At 41.8% G+C, this 20,448-nt stretch overlaps 1 long non-coding RNA gene across 1 annotated transcript; it reads right to left on the reverse strand.

Moving 5' to 3' along the window:
- Positions 1–414: 414 nt before the first annotated feature.
- LOC117935993 lies at positions 415–19,823 on the reverse strand. The gene is made up of 3 exons (XR_004654865.1): positions 19,812–19,823; positions 8,588–8,602; positions 415–487 (listed from the first exon to the last, which is right to left on the reverse strand). It is a non-coding gene; the product is annotated as an uncharacterized LOC117935993 (long non-coding RNA).
- Positions 19,824–20,448: the final 625 nt, after the last annotated feature.

Genomic DNA, 20,448 nt, shown 5'->3' on the forward strand with positions numbered 1-20,448 from the left:
AGAACGAAATGCTCAGATGGGCCGATCAGGAATCTTGCCCCTTATGAGGTCATAAGGGGAAAGGTTTCCTCCCCTTTCTCTACTTTGACTGCAAATGAGAGAGAGACATCATGGCTTTCAAATGAGCAAAGGTCACACCCCCCAGCCTCCACCTTGCCCCCCTCTGTCCTACTCCTTTTGCAGGCACAAAAATGTCACATTCTAAGGAAAGCTCATTGTGGGACCGGCTCTAGTGGCTGTAATTCTGCAACAAGGCTGCAGAGGTGAAGAGATGGGTCTTGAGGCAGGACTGGAAGATGGCGAGAGACTCAGAGTTCCAGAGCCTGAAGCCCTGGAGGAGGCTCTGTCCCCAAATCTGCAAAGGTTGAGGATGGAGAGGAGACAGGCTGACGTGGATCTAAGGGGCCGTGAGGATTGGTAGGGGGAGAGGAGGTCAGTACGTATGAGGGGGCCAGATGGTGGAGGGCCTTGTAGGTGAGGACCAGGACTTTGCGGGTGATCTGGTGTGAGATAGGGAGCCAGTGGAGTTGTTTTAGGACTGGAGTGATGTGGTGCCAGGACTTGGTGTGGGTAATAAGTCGGGCAGCTGCGTTCTGGACCAGTTGGAGTCCGGTGATGTAGGTAGAACTAATGCCAAGGAGTAATAAAGCACTTTAAAGGGCCTTTCACTTTATGAAAAAATTCCCTTTTTCTGGGATTTGGGGTGTTGTTTTGTGTCTCTGGTGTTTCCACACAAATACAAACTTGGAAAAAAATGCTTGCTTTAATGCTCGCCTAGCTTTTAGCATGGCTAGCCCTACTACTCTGCAACTGACAAGCTAGTACTTAATGCGCATGTGCAACTCCCATCAAAGATGGTAGGCTACAGAAGTGAGATGTCTCACTCTGTAGCTAAAACAGAGAGCTCAATACACAGGGTGAAAAGAGGAGCTGCAGCAATGTGCAGTACAACAAAATTATATTGTGTTTTCTGAAAATTAAAAAAAATAAACCTATTCAGGTACAACTTCTAAATACCATTATGAACCTGAATAATGAGTTGAATGTGAGCGCTTTAACATTTAAACCACACACTTATTGTTTTGTACTTCTTCAACAACCAACACCTAGCAGTTTGTTGGGTGAGTCCTTTTTACCTGGGTCTTCTTTCACAATAAAGGAACTGTTTGCATTTTGCTGTTATAGATCAGCACAGCAGCTGAGTTCTTTGAGTATCGAGAATTCGCACTTGAATCGTAAAAGAGAGTACGGCACTAAAGGCTTTTTCAATCGAAAATATGTTTTCACTCTTCTCACAACTGGCTTCGGCAGGCCGGCGCTCTCTCATTACGTCATATGGTTTGTTGATCTGATTGGTAGAAGTTTGCTCATGATAGACGGTGATAAGTCGGATGCTTTAACCAAACCAAGTATTTTTTTGAAAGGGCCGGCAGTTCAACGTGATTGAAGTACAACTGCTCGGACTGGCTGTTATTATTTTCTACTATCAACTCACCCTCATGTCACTCAAGAGTGTATGCACTGAGATGAGTAGATGATTAGAGTCAGTATGTGTCTATTTAATAGCAGAGGGAATTTTTTTCATTTAGTATTAGCGTGAATGGGCGTGTAGTATCACTTTGCACTGTGTTCCACATTAGTCCTACCTCACCCTTTAGCCAGCACTCCTGCCCACAGTCTAACCCCCAATATTAGGGGATGACACTGAATGAAGTGGCCATTACGCCTTAGGTCTGTGTTTTTGTGTATGTGTGTGTCTGTGTATCATTTTTTTGGCCTCAAAGGCCCATGCTCCACTTCCTGCCGGGCTTAATGCATCATTGTGAGAGGTTGGCCATCGGGTGATGAAGCGTCCAGTCACCCCCTCCTGGGGCCATGCCTTAGCCCCTCCCTTCCTCCAAATGACACACACACACACGCACAGCTGGACTTGAGGGATTGTCCAACAAGCAGTGGGGTGGTGGAGAGAAACTTTACTGCTTAAGGTGCATTCAAATGCACAAACACACTACAATGCTCATGACGAAGGACAACTATCAAAATCAAGCTAGAACAGTTTCCAAAGTGGTTAAAATGAATGTTTACCATATAACCCATCTGCATCTTTGTATATCACCTGTACACTTGCAAACATATTGATTTGTCATTAAAATGTACTCTGGTTGGGTCAAGTAATTTGTTTTGACAAAGATGTTATCAGCATATTATGGATACTTCCAGTAGTGTTTATTCATAGAATGGCATTACCTCTGATTGTCTCATTGGATGTAGTCCTTTATCAGATATATTAACACATTAGAAATTGCCAAAACGTTCGTCTCACCTTATAAGAGTACACTTAGTATACTGCAAACACAAAAGATACAGGTGGTTGAAAAAATCAAAGGAACATCTGAATAAATGTAAAAGAAAAAAACTAGTTGAACGAGAAACAAGGGTACATGTTGTATTATATAAAGTAATCTGATCTAAACCCCAATGTCTGGGAGACTTCAGAGTGATATGTTGGACTGTCCAGACTCCACTTGGCGACACTGTCTGGTCATTACCGCTCAATGTAACTAGCTTTTATAGCGATGTGCATGCCACCGATGCCAGCAGTCAGAGCTCACAAAATAAAAGCACATATATGTCTACCTGAGAATGAGTTGACATACCAACCCACTGATCCTGTTTGGTCCTGCTGCTTTCCTGCTGTTCACACACACTTGAAAGCCCTCCTGATGTCCTGCTCAGAAAGGGAGATAGGTGTGCAAGGTGCACCCACCCATTAATTAAATCAACAATGTGTAATTGGTATTTTTTTCCGCGTTAGAGTGCAATTGCTGTGGTGAGTATGGACAGGTGTGCACATGCATTTGTTACGATTAGCAGCCAATATTACTGGTCTAACAGCGAGAAGGCCAGCTTGTCGTCTGTCTGCAGTCTTTTATTTTTGAAGTGCTCACCAAAGACTAAAAGCCAGTCCGAGATTTACTCTTGACCTCATGCTCGGTCATTCTCTCCCCCTACCCACTCGCCCAGGCCCGGTTCTGGCACGATTTCTGATCATTTACACATATCAAAGGATGGATGTGGGCCTTAGTGTGATTATTAGTAAATCTGAGTGAAAATTGCTGTGCAAATGAGTTTCTATGTCCCATTGTCTCAATGTGCTGTACGTCAGTCATGCAAATTCATCCATTTGGCTTCTGGGAGAAGCACAGGAGAGTACCACCGTCAATGGGAGCTGCTCCTGGCGGCCAGAGAAGGGTGTTTACTGGAAGATAACACCCAAAAACCTGCCTGTTTTGGTTTTCTAAATGTTATTCTATCATTATGACGATGTAGGCATGTGCAGATAAGGTTTTTAGTAAAAGTCAGGGCAGGAGGAAAACAATAGCAACAGCAATGACAAATTTATGAACCACACACCCAATGGAGTTGGCTCCGGTGGTTCCAGTTTTAATGTATGTGCAGTACAAGCAGTACATGAAGATGGAAGAAAACAAAATCTGTATTGTATCTTTGTGAGTGCATGCATTATGCCAAAAAAGGATTCAAAAATAAATGTGGGAACATAAGGTGTAAAGATGGGCCCAGTTACATGGAGGTGGGTGTTTCTGACCTGCTGCTTTATTAAAGCAAGGCTTCACTGCTGTGACTTGACTTAATTAAACACACATTTGATCTTGATAGACCAACCCCCTTCACCCTCATCTGCTGCCCCTCCCTTCAAATGAAATAATACCCCCCTCCACACACACACACACACACACACACACACACACACACACACACACACAAATTCTAGGAAACTGAAGCAATTCAATGGTATTTTCTTTAGATATTCATGGTTCCCACAGGATAATAATCCCCTAACCATAAAGGTATACATATTATACCTGTTCTGAATGGCAACTCTGATGTCAAGGCAAAAAGCCTGTCATCATAGCTTTCCCCCTGGCTGCATCTCACTGCTTCCCCAATGCTGTCTTTTGAGTATTTTTGGATTTCTTTCTTATAAATGGGATAAATTATACAAATCATGACAAGGACGAACACTCACCTCAAAACAGGTCACACTATTGAACACATGAAAACTGACGCAAGGAGTTTAGCAACAATAAAAAAGGAGAGCTTGAGAGCCAACCCCGCCGCCTTCGGCATCTCCATACACCAGTCGCTGCATGATTGACAGATTTGTAGAATTACAAAATTTGTCAGACACATTTCAAATGTTGCAAACATTTGAATCAGAGTTGTTGCAAAATCAGATGGACTGTTGTATCATCACTGCTATGGAGATGGATATGTGGATATGAGATGCATTAGTGAATGATGCAAAAGGCCACCAAACCTCCCTGTTTGGCCTCGCAATGTGGAGACCAATTCTTCCTCTGGGATCAAACAAAACCTGTCGTTCTTACGTGCGGTGATAGGTCTGTTTTTCATCTGTCGGTCACTATCCAGATGTTGAATTCTTTGGGTAAACTGCCAGAGGGGAAACAACAAAACAAATTGAAAATTGTACGAAGAGGTAGGAAGGAAAAGCATGCTTGTAGCTTGTGCCAGAGAACTTTGAAGAGAAAATGTCTCCATCTTACTGCCATCTAACAGGCCAACCTGTCAGGCCTTCATCTTTCTGTCCTGCATCCCAGATATCAGATCCGCTGCAGGGGGAGGAGAGAGGGACTCTCGCTGCTGGCCTGGGATCATTTTTTTGTGGGGTGACTGGGTGGGATGGAGCGAGGACGGGTGACATTTTGTCATCTGCTTAACGCTGAGGTCCCTTTGGGGGGTTAATGAGTGCCATCATTTTTAGTGATCAATAAATCATGCCTTATTGATTTCACGCCTCTCCCCCCTCTAAGCTGGCTTCTGTTCTCTGAAAGTCAGAAAACAGGAGGGGAGGGGAGAGAGAAGAGACAGGTGGGGAGAGGGAGGGAAGGTTGAGAGGAGGCAAATGATAGGGAGGAAAGGATGGATGAGGGAGACGAATGGAAGAAGGGTTGATAAATTAAGGGATGAGTGGAAGGAATAGAGAGAAATAAAAGAAGAGAGAAAGGAAGGATTTTGAAAATGATGAGGAAAATGATCGAGATGGGGTTGAGGGGAAAAGAGCGTGATAAAGTGGAGGACAAAGTGGACTGGTTGACATTTGTTGAGGATTAATAAATCACAATGATGAGGTTGCAATAAAAGTTACACGATACATGTACTCAGTGTAAAACTACATGTTCATTTAGCCAGATGACTGGACTTTTGAGAGGTGGACAAATTGTTTCCGGTGTGTATTTTAACTAGTAGAGTCAAACCAAAGTCTGCAAAATCTGCAAATCTGGCAGCATTTTGTTAGTTTATTGTACAATTTACAACATTTCTACTATTATTTTCAGGCCACTCAAAGTACTTTGTTACGGTTTGGAAGATCGTGGTCAACCTGAACTCCCCCTGACCTTAACCAAAAGATAGTATTTGTGAACAGTAATTGACTACATTTCTATACACATAATAATCTCAGTGAGCTTTTATTTTATTTCACAAGTTGCTTGAAGGGCAGCTGCATTCATATTTTAGTTAATGGCAGACGTTGTTTCTCTATTTTACTTTTCAATGTCACAGTTTTTCTCAAATATTTATGCACTCACCCAATGATACCGAAGTGGTTAATCATATGCATTGTATTATTACTGCAATTTACAATTTAATTTACTACCATTTGATAATTGATCATCCATCAAATAGCTACCCCCAGTCATCCTCTTTTAGTTTAGAGCAGACCTGGGCACCCGCGTGATGTCAATGGGAAGTTACCAATCAAATGTAAATAAGTGTACATCTTGCATGAAATACAACTGCATTGCTTTTATTTTGAATGTGCAATGTCTCTGCGAGCTGCGAATTGAGCTCCTGAGATGTTAACATAGACGTTAATAAGCTGTTATCCCTCAAAGATGTATGTCTTTGCTGCGCGCTGTGTCCGGAGAAAAAAGAGACGTTTGACAACGTGCCGATGCAGAACGTGCAGGACAAAGTGACTGAAGTGAACTCAGCTGAAATTGGTATTTTGTCAAATCTCTTGAGAAAAACATACCTACAATCAATCGTTTTATTGCTTTAAAAAGGGTTTACAGAAGTGTTGGATTTACAAATGTATCTTTATATATTAATAAAATAATATGTTGTAACGATCTTATGTCCTCAGAGGGTTGACCTATCCTGCATGGCTTTGGACTGTGGGAGAGAACCGGTTAGCTTGCACGCCTCTATATATCTTGTATATCTACAGTATTTTATTGTTCATGTATCAGGGACAATACCTGTAATATTGTCACAAACAGATGTGAAATATGCATGTTAGGATGCAAATTTATATGCAAAAATATGCAAATTTAGGACGTCTAGCCTCTGCTAAATTGCAGTTCTTGTCCTTAGCTTGTCGTCCCCAATATCACTAGAACAGGCGAAAATCGCAGGTTCAAATATCACACACTAATTTAATCTTGTCAGACTTCAAGTAATGCGTTTGTGTTTGAAAGCAGCGGACAGAACCAATCAGAGTCCACGGAGAAGCGACTGGCAGATAGGCGTGTGAGTGTTTGACGGCCGCAACTCTTCGTTCAAAACAACAATGGCGGATGTGACAGACAGATGGTGGACCATACCCTTTGAAGGCGAGACTGAAAAGGGGACATTCTACATATCGTAATGAGGCTCTTTTCAAATACCAGCATCACCACATTGACGTATTGAAAGTGCAGTCTTTATATTGCGATGTGTTCTTCACTTTAACTATGATTGGATTAAAGCATGCAAACAAAGCCCATGATCATTTCACCCAAAGATCATAATAAAAAGTTGAAGAAATGTCACAGTAAAGAGGTTGAAAGAGAGTGCATGGTATAGGTATGTTGCCCACCCCCCTCGAAGGTGTCTTTAGAGTCTTCAGAGAGCACGTCAGCCACCACATTGTGTACTTTAACATTTTTAACCCTAGTGTTGTCCTAGGGTTAAATTTGACCAATTTTCAGTTTTTTGGCCCTTCGAAATAAGCTGAAAATGTCGATATTAGAAATATCAAATAACTTTGGAAAAATATCAAAAAAGCACCCACAACATTGAAAAAGTGACAAAAATGTCAGAAAAAAGCGACAACATATTTTTTTAAGGGTTAAGAGATGTTGCATATATTTATCTCAGTAGGAAAGTAAAAAGTGGAGTTTTTGTTGTCAGCTAAACCTGTCTTTGACGAAGTGAGAAGTTAATCAACAGTTATGTCTACAAGTGGTACAACAGCTTCTTTTTTTTAACACTAAACATCCAGTACCACCACATATGAAAGGCAGTGTTGATGTTAGCAACCTTTCAAGTCAAATCTATGAAATACACAAGATGTGGCTACCTTAACGGACAAGAAAGTCCCACCAAATACATATAGACAGTATATGTTAACATAATGTTTCACCAATTATGTACACATGTACACCAATGGTAGCGCAGCAGAGGAAAGTAAGTAAGCCGTGATCCAACAGCTCCAAGAGGTAGTTTGATTAGACATGAGCTCCTGGGGGGCAGTCTAATGACTGGAGGAGCGAGCCTCTTAGAGCCTCTTAGTGGTAATGTAGGACCATAAATTGCAGGAAAATACTGGAGACCGAAGAAAATTAACCCTGAACACCGAGGGAGTACATTGACCTGAGGCCCCATAACTGGCCCTGACATCAGCTGCAAATTGACTACTTTTTATAGAAAGTCAAAGAGGGGGGGAATTAGCTTGGAACATTGTATCTGTACCTATCTGGAGAACTCTTATTTCCCAGCATCAGGAATACACAAAGTGTCGTAACTTTTACATCAGATTAGATTATAATGCATCTTAGAAATTCACAGAAGGTTTACCAGTAGCTTTTTTGGGTATAATGATCAAAAGCCTCCCAAAAATACTTCAATAAATCAATACTACACAGTCTGATTTCACTCACAACGCATATGTGTTGTTCTTAAAAGAATATTTCAATTTAAGGGAACGTTCTCATTCTCTGATGGGAAAATGAATACCGATCTCATGACGGTGTGAAGCTGACGTCAGGATGAAGTTTGTCTAGAAAAGGTTCTAGCATGCATCTCCCTAAATCCACAATCTGCTTGTGCAGGTTGAACAGACGACATGCAGCATTTTAATTAGACAGCTTTAGGTGTATTGTTTTACTTTGGACTTAACCAGAGGCGCTCTTTATTACAGTCTTTGTGCTGAGATAGACCAACCATGTCCTGTTTGTTTAATTATTTGTTATGCTGTATTTTCAAGACTGTGGATGGACAGTAGTTCACGTTATTTAACTGACAAGTCATCACACAGCCAACTATATTGTTTATATCCCTTACTGCATCTTATAAATAATAAAAAAGAAACTCTTACTGTAAAAAACATTGTTCACTTTGCTATTTTTATTTCTGGAGTGTTGCACCTCTTTTTTTTACCTGAGAGTGAAATATTTTTGAATTTAATTTTTGAATTGAAATGTATCATGAAAATCATTTTCACTGTCATTTGTATGCTCATATTCTGTGCATGTTTACGCAAAGGCATGTTGATCATGATGACATATTGGGAATTGCACTTTACAGCTGCACTCCACAACTTTCAAATCCATGCTTAAATAAATCCCTTGGCGTCTAGTCACTTTATGATGTTTTTTTAACATTACTATGAGTCCCCCCAGCCTGCCAATGGCCCCCCCGGTGGCTAGAAATGGTGATAGTTGTAAACTCAGTCATAAGGTCACTAAGGTCTAGATAAAAGAGACATCAGATACAGTATTAGGGGACCACTAAGGTCTATATAAAAGAGTCTTCAGATACAGTATTAGGGGACTGCTAAGCTCTAGATAAAAGAGACTTCAGATACAGTTTTAGGGACCACTATGGTCTGTAAAAAAGAAACTTCAGATACAGAATTAGGGACCACTAGGGGATATATAAAAGCATCCAAAGAGCCCCCTTTCATGGGACCTTGAAGGAAAAAAACAAACAAAAAACAAAGGAGGCAGCATGAATGAAAGACTCTATGAACTGAAAGCTCTTTATCAACTTAAAATGCACATTAGCATTGTTTTGTTTAATTGGTCAGATTTGTATTTTTTTGTATAGGATTTTTGTTGTTTTTGATGTTAAGTAGCCTTCTGTAGGTACATGTCTAATTTATAACTTAACTTAAAAAAGACACTGTATTGCCTCTGTCCAAAGTGAAACATGTGTTTTCAGTTTACCCCTGCTTCTTATCTTAATGCTAAGATATGGTAGCCACTTCCTGACTCCAACTCTACCTACCAATCTGACCACTGTTTATAGTGATTTCAGCAGCATGTTGTTCATGTTATGTAATTTTCCATTTCAAGAACTAATCCTCTCCAATTGCCTCCATATGGAGCCCAGATTATTGAAAATAGCCCTAACACTGCATTTGCGAAACAATATCAACACCTACGTACGTCCAAGGCTGAGGAGAGTACAGATCAACCCTCACTGACACATCGCACAGACACTGGCTCATAATGCTGATCTGCAGAGTGATCTACAAGATTAACACAGGTGACAATTCCAGCAAAAGCCAAACTGAAACACATATACTTTAATCTGATGAATTAGCTTTGACTAACATCTGCAGCCACCATCAAACAAAGACAAGTGTGAGTGAAAAATCTGTTCAGTAAAATAAAATACTACCTGTGCTTATTTAAACATTGTAAGACACACATGCGACTAATTTTTCACCTCTGAGGCTGCGTTTGCCTAAAGATGATGATTTGGAACAGGACCAGAATGCATTGTCGTTTACAGCCATATGCTTTGTTTTACCTTCTGCACAAATTAATGCAACGCTCAATGGATATCAATTAATAACGAAGATTTCAGCTGCTTTGCTTGGATACAGACAGTAGGATTTTTATAATGGAGTTCGTCAACTTTTAATTGGTTGTGAAAATAATATGCCATTCTTCCTGGCACACATTTCTGGTCGAGCGGCAGTACATTACAAATACATGCCTTGCCAATTAAAACTTTATTTGTGGTTGAGAATTTTTAAGTAAGGTATGCCACCCACAAAGGAATACTAAGTCGCTTTACCTTTGTATAAAGATTCTAACATGTCAGGATGTTAACAGCTGCAAGGCCAATGGGACAACCTGGATCGACTAATGGCAATTCTGTCCACCATGTCCAGTAAAACTGGCCATCGCAAAACAAATGTGGAATACCTTCCTCTGTATACAGTATTAATTAAGCATAATGAAGACAAGTACACTACTGTAATACTACACACATAATGAAATTGAATACCAAGACAAAAAACACATACAGTACCTCCTTATCAAAATGATCTATTAGCCATTATTATAAGTTGCAGTATATCCGTCAAATAATAGCATTGCCACCATTACTACTTTTGTGTTAGTTTGGAGTTAAAGCTGCTTTATTTGAAAAAAGTTCAAACCCAAATTGGTATAACTTTATAGACTTTATATGTTAGCAAACAGTCTATTCGGACATCTAGCAGACACAGAGCAAGATTAGAGTTTGTGTCAACCTGAGCAGTGGCGCCCCCAAAGGTTTTTTCAAAGTAGTGGCCACTTGCACTAAGTCATAAGATCTAAGTCATAATATTGTTGGCTGAATTCGAGGTATGCTCCTCCACTGGCTCCACACAAGGATGTGTGCTGTCCCCTCTCTTGTTGATCCTCTACACAAATATTTGTATAGAGAGAACAGAACTATTTTAAAGTATGCCGATGATTCTGTTCTGTTCTGTTAATCTGTTGCAAGAGCATGGCAATGGCATGGCCCAGTCATCCAGACAGTGATGGAGTAGTCGAGTCTTGGACTTGAGTCCGACTCGACAATCTATTCTTTGGACTTATGACTCGACTTGGACTCGCGGAAAGAGGACACAAGACTTGATTCGAACAGTTGGTGACTTGACTACTACACTGCCACAAGATGAATGTCCAAAACAGAAGACATGCTTATTGATTTTTTTTAAACTCCCCCAGGCACAAGAACCCTCCACCATCACGGGTCAAATAATGGAGTGTGTTCAACAACCAACAAATGTCTTGGAACAAACATTGACAGCAAAATTACTTTCAAGCAAATTGTGACGCTGTGTGTAAAAAGAAAAAAGGGGCAGCATTGGGGGCAACTCAGGGATCAGTGTCAATTCTTTCCAATGCGCCCAGAAGGAAAACAACCAATCAGAGTCGAGAAGTCTCTTAACGCAGTTTCAGTCATCTCCGTTGAAAAAGGGAAGCGCTAATCAAATGTGAATCAAGATTTGGTTTCTGCGTTACCTGTTTCTCACATCAAATGTTTTCAGAAACATATTTTAGTGCACTGTTTATCTCTAAAATAAGAAAGTTTGTGACTCAGAAGCCATGTTGAATTCATTCTTTTTACACCGCTTGGTGGCGCCACTGGGTCTGAGGAATGTAAGGGAAATATGTTTATCCTTTTACTTCTGGTTTGGTCTCCACCAACCCCTGAAGAAAATATAAAAAATGTGTATTTAGCTGATGAATGCTCCACTCTGTTCACCAGCTGCTAACTGTCTCTGTCTCTGACAGAAAACATTTTATCAGACCTTTTCTTTTTTTAGGGAAAACAGCTGCTGGTTACTGTGTGAAATTAGGCTGATGAGAGCACAACTGCTAGAAAAGCCAAACAATGAGCTGAGAAAAGGGCTTCTGCAGAGACGGGTAACTCTCAGTAGGTTCATCACTACAATTTCATCAAGTGTTATTATGCAGCATACTTATTAGTGCAGCTTTAAGTAAGTACTATAAAGCGTAATACTACTTTACAACATTGCCTTGGTGCAGTATTTCTCTGAGAAACCGGCCCGGTTAATTAGAAAATACTCAACACGCTACTACTTCATATTACTTCTCAGATTAAAAAAAAAAAAAATTACCCTTAAAAAAAAAGGATTACCCTTGGTAGGCTATTAGCCAGACCTAATGATGGTCTGATAACGTATAGTCTTGCTTTGCCGGAACTCCCTTCACATCACTGCGGAGGAAGGTCTGGCTAGTCCACCCAGCATTCTGGGATGGGAGGAAAAAGTGCTCTTCTTTTTCTTTAAACCAATCGTAATCATCTTGGACGGGACTAAGCGCCGGACAGAGCCACGGTTCCTCTGCTAAATAGTCTCAGGAAGGAAGTTGTTTTGGTGGAACATCTGTACGTTTAGAAGTAGTTTCAGCGGTCAACAGAAGCTCCGATTAGACAGATGGTCTAGCTAGCTGTCTATATTTACCCTCCAGAGATCTGAGGACCAGGTAACCATAGTCCTCAGATTGGACAGATAGTCTAGCTAGCTGTCTGGATTTACCCTGCAGAGATCTGAGGACCAGTTAACCATAGTCCCCAGATTGGACAGATAGTCTAGCTAGCTGTCTGGATTTACCCTGCAGAGATCTGAGGACCAGGTAACCATAGTCCTCAGATTGGACAGACAGTCTAGCTAGCTGTCTGGATTTACCCTGCAGAGACCTAAGGACCAGGTAACCATAGTCCCCAGATTGGACAGACAGTCTAGCTAGCTGTGTGGATTTACCCTGCAGAGATATGAGGACCAGGTAACCATAGTCCCCAGATTGGACAGACAGTCTAGCTAGCTGTGTGGATTTACCCTGCAGAGATATGAGGACCAGTTTATCATAGAAAGAAATCCGAAGGTAACGGGCATCTTGCCAAAAAGAGTGTCATCTGGCAAAATTTCCACAGCAACGGCGACAACGGAGCAATCCCGGAAATGGAATATCATGGAGATAACTGGTAGATATAGACTAGAGCACTTCCCTATTTTTATTTTAATCAGGCTTAATTATAAATGAATTAGCCTTTATTTTAATTTGTTTTATTAGCCTTTGGATGTCTGAAGCTTTCAAGTGTGTGTCTTCTTCATCTAGCAAATGGGACTGGTTGAAATGTAACCCTATGACCTAAGTATGGAACTTTGTTCACATAATAACAAGTGAACAAGAGACTCAATCAGCTGTTGGAGCAGACCAAAACCACTTCAGCATACAGAGGATATACACATCTGACCGTACGTGGGTCACGTCATGCCACCTATGCCAGAAGATGCGGTTCAAGATGTTGGTCCACTGACTGGAGTTTTCAGTTGTAATAAAGTGGTGGTGCCTTTTTTTAATGATGGTATGTTTTCTTTGAACAGGTGTCGGTTTTTCATCCGACGATGATAAATCACATTTCCCTGTCAACATTCCCGCCACCCTCTGTTCTGGGTTGCACCAACGTTAGTTCACACAGGTTGGGATCCTCTGTTTTAATTACATTAGGGCAGAAGGGAAAAAACGACATTAGCCTCTATCTAATTACCAGCATGTGTATTAGTAGTAGGCCACCATCAAAACTGTATCCAAATTAATTAGGTTTTGATTTAGGATATTAAATTCAAATTAATCATTGGGAAAAGGAACTGATCCTTGACGAAGCTCCAGCTGCGAGGCCAGCTCTCACATGTCTTAACTTGATTGCACAACTGTAGAAATCTTTCATCCTATTACGTTTGCCGGGCTACATTCACTTCCAGTGGTACTTGAAACCCAAGATTAGGGGATGTTTTGTGGATGTGGACACACATCCATAGGGCGGCTGTGGCCCTACAGTCCCATGTCAAAGTGTCCTTGGGCTGAACCAAGACACTGAACCCCAAGTTGCCCCGATGCTGCCCCATCGGAGTGTAAGTGTGTTTGAGTGTGTATCTGATGAGCAAGTTGCACCTTGTACGGCATCCACAGTGTATGAATGTGTGTGAATGGTGAATGCTCCCTGTACTATGTAAAAGTGCTTTGAGTAGTCGAAATGTTCACGTTTCCTTACTGAAAGGATTTATTTGAATGGACAATAGTTTGTACTGGCAGGAACTGAATGGATAAAGATTTAAATATATGAATTTCAAAACACCCCCATGATGGTAGGCTTTATTTGAACTAAGAGGACTTCACTTCTCTAGATGATACTTGGAAGAATGGTTCCATCTGACACTTTGAAGTCATCTCTATGAGTTTATCGTGTTTGTTTTCATTAATACCAGCTAATGAGTACTCGCTGGATTGCTATCCTTCCTTGTCAAAACAATGAAATAGCATGAAAAGAAGCAAAAGAAGCCCATGATTACATGGTTTATTTTCTTGGTCAGACCCTGCATCAGCAGACTGCTGCATAGCTGCAATCAGAGCCTCTCATGCTGCAGACAATCAGTCAAAACAGAGAACATGACCACAAACCCATCATCTGAGCTACTCCCTGTGTCGACAAAATGCAGAATGGCACCAAGGATGCACAGGAACCACATTTATGTAGTCAATTTATTTAATTCTCAAGTTAGATGGTACTTGTTTTTAAGCATTTCAAATTGAATACTTCATGTTTTTTTTATTACATACTTACTATATATATATATAAACAGTACATGTACATTTTTACATCTGCTGTATGTAAAAATCTAAAAACACAACTGAAACAAAGGGAAAATAACCAGATATACTTTGAAAATTGACCTTGAGTTGACAATTTCTTCTGAAGGGCTACATTTTTGCTACTTTAGGTACATCGCCGAGATAATACATATGTGCAGCTAATAAAAAGTGCAAGGCTTTTACTCTTAATAGATTATTTTTTACATGACTGTTGGCACTGCAAGGCACGTGTACCCCATCACTGTGATGTATTCCTCTGCATTATGCATACACATAATGTAAAGGGCTCTCCACCTCACAGCACCTGACTGGGAGGGTTAAAGTTGGAATCATTATCATGTCACCAGCGCTGTTGAATCATCTCTGAAGTGATGCTGGAGGTGTTTGGAGTGGACGGTGCGGTGCTACATGCTGCCCTTGTTTGTGGTCAATCAGACGAATGCACCAGCTTCATAAATGTAGGCCGGTTGGATAATGCTTAACAAGTCTCTCTTTCCCCACCTCATCTCTAACTGGATGCTGGTCCCTGTGCGATGATTAGTCGCATCCCGAGAGGAAGAAGAGTTAGCAGAAGCAAAATCTCTCTAACGAGCTAAGCTCTGCCCCTCTCTAACGTCCCTCCTGTATCCCCCCGTTCCATCTCCATCCCTCCCTCCCTCTGAGGACCCAAGGGTGGTGGAGTGGTCCCAGGAGGGGGTCCGCAGCACACCTGTTCTCCTACCCCCCACCCTTCTGTAATCATTGCATTTCTGCACTCCCTCGTCGATAAAAGGGGTATTCCTTCTCTCCCTGCTGGGACAACGCCATTGTCTGTTTGTTTTTTTCTTCTTCTTTCTCTGCACCTCCTTTTAATTATTCTCATGTTATCAAAGTCTCTCCCTTCTTACCACTCCTTAGCCATACTGTGCTTTTATTTCATCCTTGCGTAGGGTAATTCCCTGATAATGTTACATTGTTTGTTGAGTGTATGTATTACATGCTGTATGCCGGTATAAATGTATATATATATATATATATATATATATGGTTGATTGGAATAATGCTGGCAGGCTGCAGGAGTGACAAAAGGCCACCTGGCTCCAACACGCCCCTCCCCTCCTTTTCCCAGGACAACACTTCCCTCCCGTTAATTAGGGCAAATTTTTGTTTACATAATAAACTTCAGGGTCGCTGACGACAAACAGCATCTTGGGACATTGGGGGAGCAGGAGCAGGAGCAGGGCGGGGGGGATTTATAGGCAGATGGGTGTGCGTGTGTGCAATGGTAACTCTTGGAGAACAAAACATCGTACCTGCTGCCTGATGGCATCAAATTCCCAGAAGCCATTGGGAGGACACGTGTATTGGCGTGGGCTGGGGGATAGGGAGGCCTGATGGGGGTAAGTGGAGCTTGTCGTCAGCTCAAGACCAAAGTTAAGGCCTGTCTAATTAGTCCGGCAAAAGCTCTGATAACAAATAAACATAGAGGAGGTTTGTGGAGCTCTCTTGGGACGTGACGCCTGAGCAGATCAATTGCACTGGTAACTGAGTCCTTTAAAGAATCAGAATCAGAATCTGAATCTGAATCAGAATCAGCTTTATTGACCAGGTATGAAAGACACAGACGAGGAATTTTCCTTTGGAGCATAGTTGCTCACTATGTGCTTACACACAAAGGTGTGTTGTTTTGGTGGAACATGAACATTTTGGTGAACGTTCAAAAGGAAAGGAAAAAGGACTACAAAAAGGGTAACTGGATATAGAAACGGTTGCTATTATACCTACTACAAAACAGCGTATGCCCTTCTAAATCAGAAGCAGCAGCCCAGAGCCTATAGACCACGGGAGATGGCTGACCAGACGGTCCATCTCCAGGGCTGACATCCATTCTCTCACCAAACCATTCTCCCTGGGCCCGCTGCAGCCGCTGACTTGAAAGCTAGCTTGCTTGCTTGCTGGGCGGCTGGCTTCTCAGTCTAACACTAATCACATTGCCAAGGGAGACAGGCCTTCAGTTTTCAACCCTCATGTTGTCCTCGAGTAAAATTGACCCGTTTTCCTATATCATTGTTTTTTTAAATTACCCAAAATGACACAATTGATTTAACACAAAACTCTTTGGCAAATACAAATCCCTATGTTTATTCATTTTGGGGCGTCTTCTTCAATTTTATAGCATTTGGAGAGAAAAAATGTAAGTGGTTTTGAATTAGTATTGAGTAAAAGTTTACATATTCCAGTCTTTGATTATCCATCAACATACATTATATTATTTTAGTGTCAAAATAATTCATAATTTCTGCTTTTATAACTCAAACATTAGGCATAATTTCCTATAAAGGAGGTTTATTGACCATGAATTCCAAAGATAAGTGTAAAACTAAAAAAGCAAGTGTGAACAAAATTGGCAGGAAAAATGAAAAACATCAACAAAAAGTGTTGATTTTAAATTTTGACGAGAAGACATCACAAATTGTGTTTAACTGCATAGGACATTTTTCTTTTTATTGTCGATATAGATATTCCAGCTTAAAGCTTGGATTGGTCAGATGAGACGACTATGAAAAGGAGAAGGGCCTTCTATTATTTCTTTTCCTCACTACAGTTTTTCTTCTCCTGCACTTTGCTTAAGCTCAATAGCGCATCAGATGGAGTCCTCCCACTGACGTCTCCAGAAAAAAGACGACAAGGTTTGGATCAGTAGTGTTGGATCTTCTCTGTGTCTCAGCACCAGCAGTCAAAGAGGCACTCCAGGCCACACCTTGGCTTCATCATCAAATCCATGTTCATTTCTTCTCCTTTCCTTCGCAAATGCCATTACCACTTCTCATCCTAATTACGTGTATTCAAGAAATATGTATACTGTCTTGAAATGAGTAACGTATAACTGAAGTCGCAGTCAAATAAATGTACAGTCCATTTAAAATTGCGTCACTTATGTACATACTTTCACAACCTTTATAGTTCACCTTGGATATTTCAAAGAGAACAAGTTAAAACATACAAATCAAAATGTTAGGAATGTGTGGTAGAACCACTAATGAACAAAACTGGACGTAATCAATTTGGAATTTGAGTTTGGCAGCCAACCTTTTACAAACGGGAGCTTTCTCTGATACACACAGTGCAGCATTTTCACATAAAAAGACCTATTTATAGTATATATGCACTGCCTAGGTGTCCCTGAGCAAGGCACCAAACCATCCTGTGTGTCTCACTCACTCTGACATCTCTCTATGTGTATAGGTCCTGTTGGTGCATACAGGTGATGGGTGTGTGTGTGCGAATTTATGTAGAACAGAGTGAAAAAAATAGAATTTCCCTTCGCTTGAGATTGATACGGAAATCCTTATTATGGGTCAGAGCAAAAGGTTGGTCTGTAAACTGCGAACATTTAAAACCTGATTGATTGATATTCTACATGCGCTTCCTATGAGCAGTGGTGTCCAATGATTGATGATGAAGACAGAAATGACATCCAAAACTATTGAAGTAAAACCCAAGTGGTGATAAACTGGAATTATCCTTCAAGTGCATGAATGTACGGATGTTTTGCATTTTTCATTACGGTAATGTAGCCTAATTTTGCGTTATTAATTATTGTTGTACATTTAAGGTTTTATTAATTAGTTCATAATTTGCTACTACTAATAATGTAATTGTAATGTAAAATAATTTTACTACTATTATGCTACAGTTGTTATCCCTCCAAGCATATGAGAGATGTGTTTGTAAAGAAAGAACGAGAGAACACGTATTCATATAATGTATATAATGTCTGCCTAAATGAGCGTGAAGATGAGCAGAGTTGGTATTAGAGGTAAAAACACGTAGTTAAACAAAGTGACCAGTGAGAGATGCAGTCTGCTGGCCTCCGCCCAGCTGCTGGGCTGCGTGTGGTCGAGGTGGTCGGCTGATCTTATAAAAGGGCAAGTGCTTGCCAGTCAGACGTCCATCAAGGCAGCGCCGCAGTGGGCCAGCGTGGGGCCATAATCCCTGGAAGTGTCCCTATGGTTCTTGCCTTACCTCCCGTATGCCCTCCATCCTTCCCTCTACGCCTCCCTTCCCTCCATGCTGTTGTTTTCCTCCTCTCCTCCCCAGGCAGGGGGTGTTTGGACCACGCAGCGTGACCTGGCTGCCAGGGGAGGGATCTAGGGAGGGGCTCCGGGGCCACAGGTGAGGCCTGAGCTCAATCTACCCCCCTCCATCCTGCCTCTCCCTCCACCTCCCCTGGGTGCCAACTTCACCACCCCTCCTCCTCCCTGTGCCCAGCAGGCCAATCAAGCCATGTCTGTGTGCCATGCAACCTGGGGACCAGAGGGATGGAGGAAGAGAGAAGGGTATTAGCGGAGCAGGCAGGCCAAGGCCCCATGTGGACCTCCTGTCCCTCTGAAACCCTCCCAGGATCTGTGTCGCCATTACCACCACGTTTAATTACCTTGCTCATCTTCATTAATTCATGGAGCTTCCTTATGCCCTGCAGGCCGGAGATAGATAGAGAGGCAGGAAGGGAGGGATGTAGACAGAGGTGGAGGGAGAGACACCACTCCACTTAACAACAACAACAACAACAACAACTAAAGCAGCAGAATGTGCAACAAAAACAATCCCAGCAGCTGGAGCTCAGAGCCAGAAGCAGCAGCTTGGTGACCTAAGGTGTCCCTCAGGGCACTCGTCGAGGACCATCAGTGCAGGAGGCTTTTTGGCAGTCGAGAGCCGCAGGGCTTCAGGGTCAGTGTGGCCATACCAGGCCCTCTCAGCCCTGGAGACAGTGAAAACCAAATCCCGGGTGTCAGGCCAGAAAGCACCTCTGAGCTTGATCACTAAACAGGCTCTATTGATTTGAGACACAAGGGGCCATCCCCTGGACAAAGTGACCATAATGACATTAGAGATTAGATGCTCAGATGCTGCTCACTAGAGACTGGGATCAGAGCACTGGGTAATAAATGCCTATTTAGTGGACCAAGGGATCAGCTTTGTGTGTGTGTGTGTGTGTATGTGAAGGCTGTTTAAACTATCAAAGCAATTAAGATGTCTTCGACTGTCCAAGCAACAAACATACTACTGACTTCCTCATTGCAATGTGTAGTATTAATAAAGTCTGTATGTATTGTATAATTCTTTAGGATTTCTATCTTTAATTGTATTCCAGGCGGTCCTTAAAGCCTCAGTGTATTTAAAGGGCTTGATTCCAAGATGTTCTCGTTTAACTTTCCAATGATTTCTTTGTGTTGAAGCAGGGTTATTACAGTAAATGAAAATGAAGTAACCTTTAGTAAACCTGAACTTAAACCTTCAAGAAAAACCTATGTTGCCAGGTTAAAAAATGACTACAAATGTAACATTTTGTTTTGTTCATTAGCTTTTAGCTATAGTATTGAAAGAAGACAGCATGAATTTCCAACATCTCTCATCTGAACAGACTTGACATAAGATGGCGCTGTGCCATAATTACTCCTTGCAACTATTTGTATATATTTGTATATTACTGCACTAATGTACCAAACATGAAATGAAAAATCCTAAATCATCTTACTGAGAAGATACCATTACCTTTAACATTAACTAGAGAGAAGCTTTAAAACAATGCAACAATCTTGAGCCATGATGTAAGGATGCTGTGGCTAGCGTATGGATTGGAGTTGATTGGTTCAGTACAGTTAAGCATTGAAGCAGGATTTTTTTGTTCAGGCCAGGTCTCCTGCATCATCTTTTACTCTGGCGAGCAGAGCTTGGGCTCCGTGCGGGGCTGTTTTGAGCAGCTTTGTTCCTCCATCTGAGCTCAGGATGGCTGGAGCCGGGCCCCAGCAGCTAGCACTGACACCCAGGCCCCAAAGAGCAGAAAGTTAATACTGTGACAGATGTGCCGCCTCCGTGCCGCCTCCCGGCCATACAGAACACCCCCCCCCCCCCCCCCCCCCCCCCCCCCCCCCCCCCCCCCCCCCCCCCCCCCCCCCCCCCCCCCTCCTACTACATCCTT

The sequence above is a fragment of the Etheostoma cragini genome, chromosome 20 (assembly GCF_013103735.1).
Source record: "Etheostoma cragini isolate CJK2018 chromosome 20, CSU_Ecrag_1.0, whole genome shotgun sequence".
In the NCBI taxonomy this organism is placed as follows: domain Eukaryota; kingdom Metazoa; phylum Chordata; class Actinopteri; order Perciformes; family Percidae; genus Etheostoma; species Etheostoma cragini.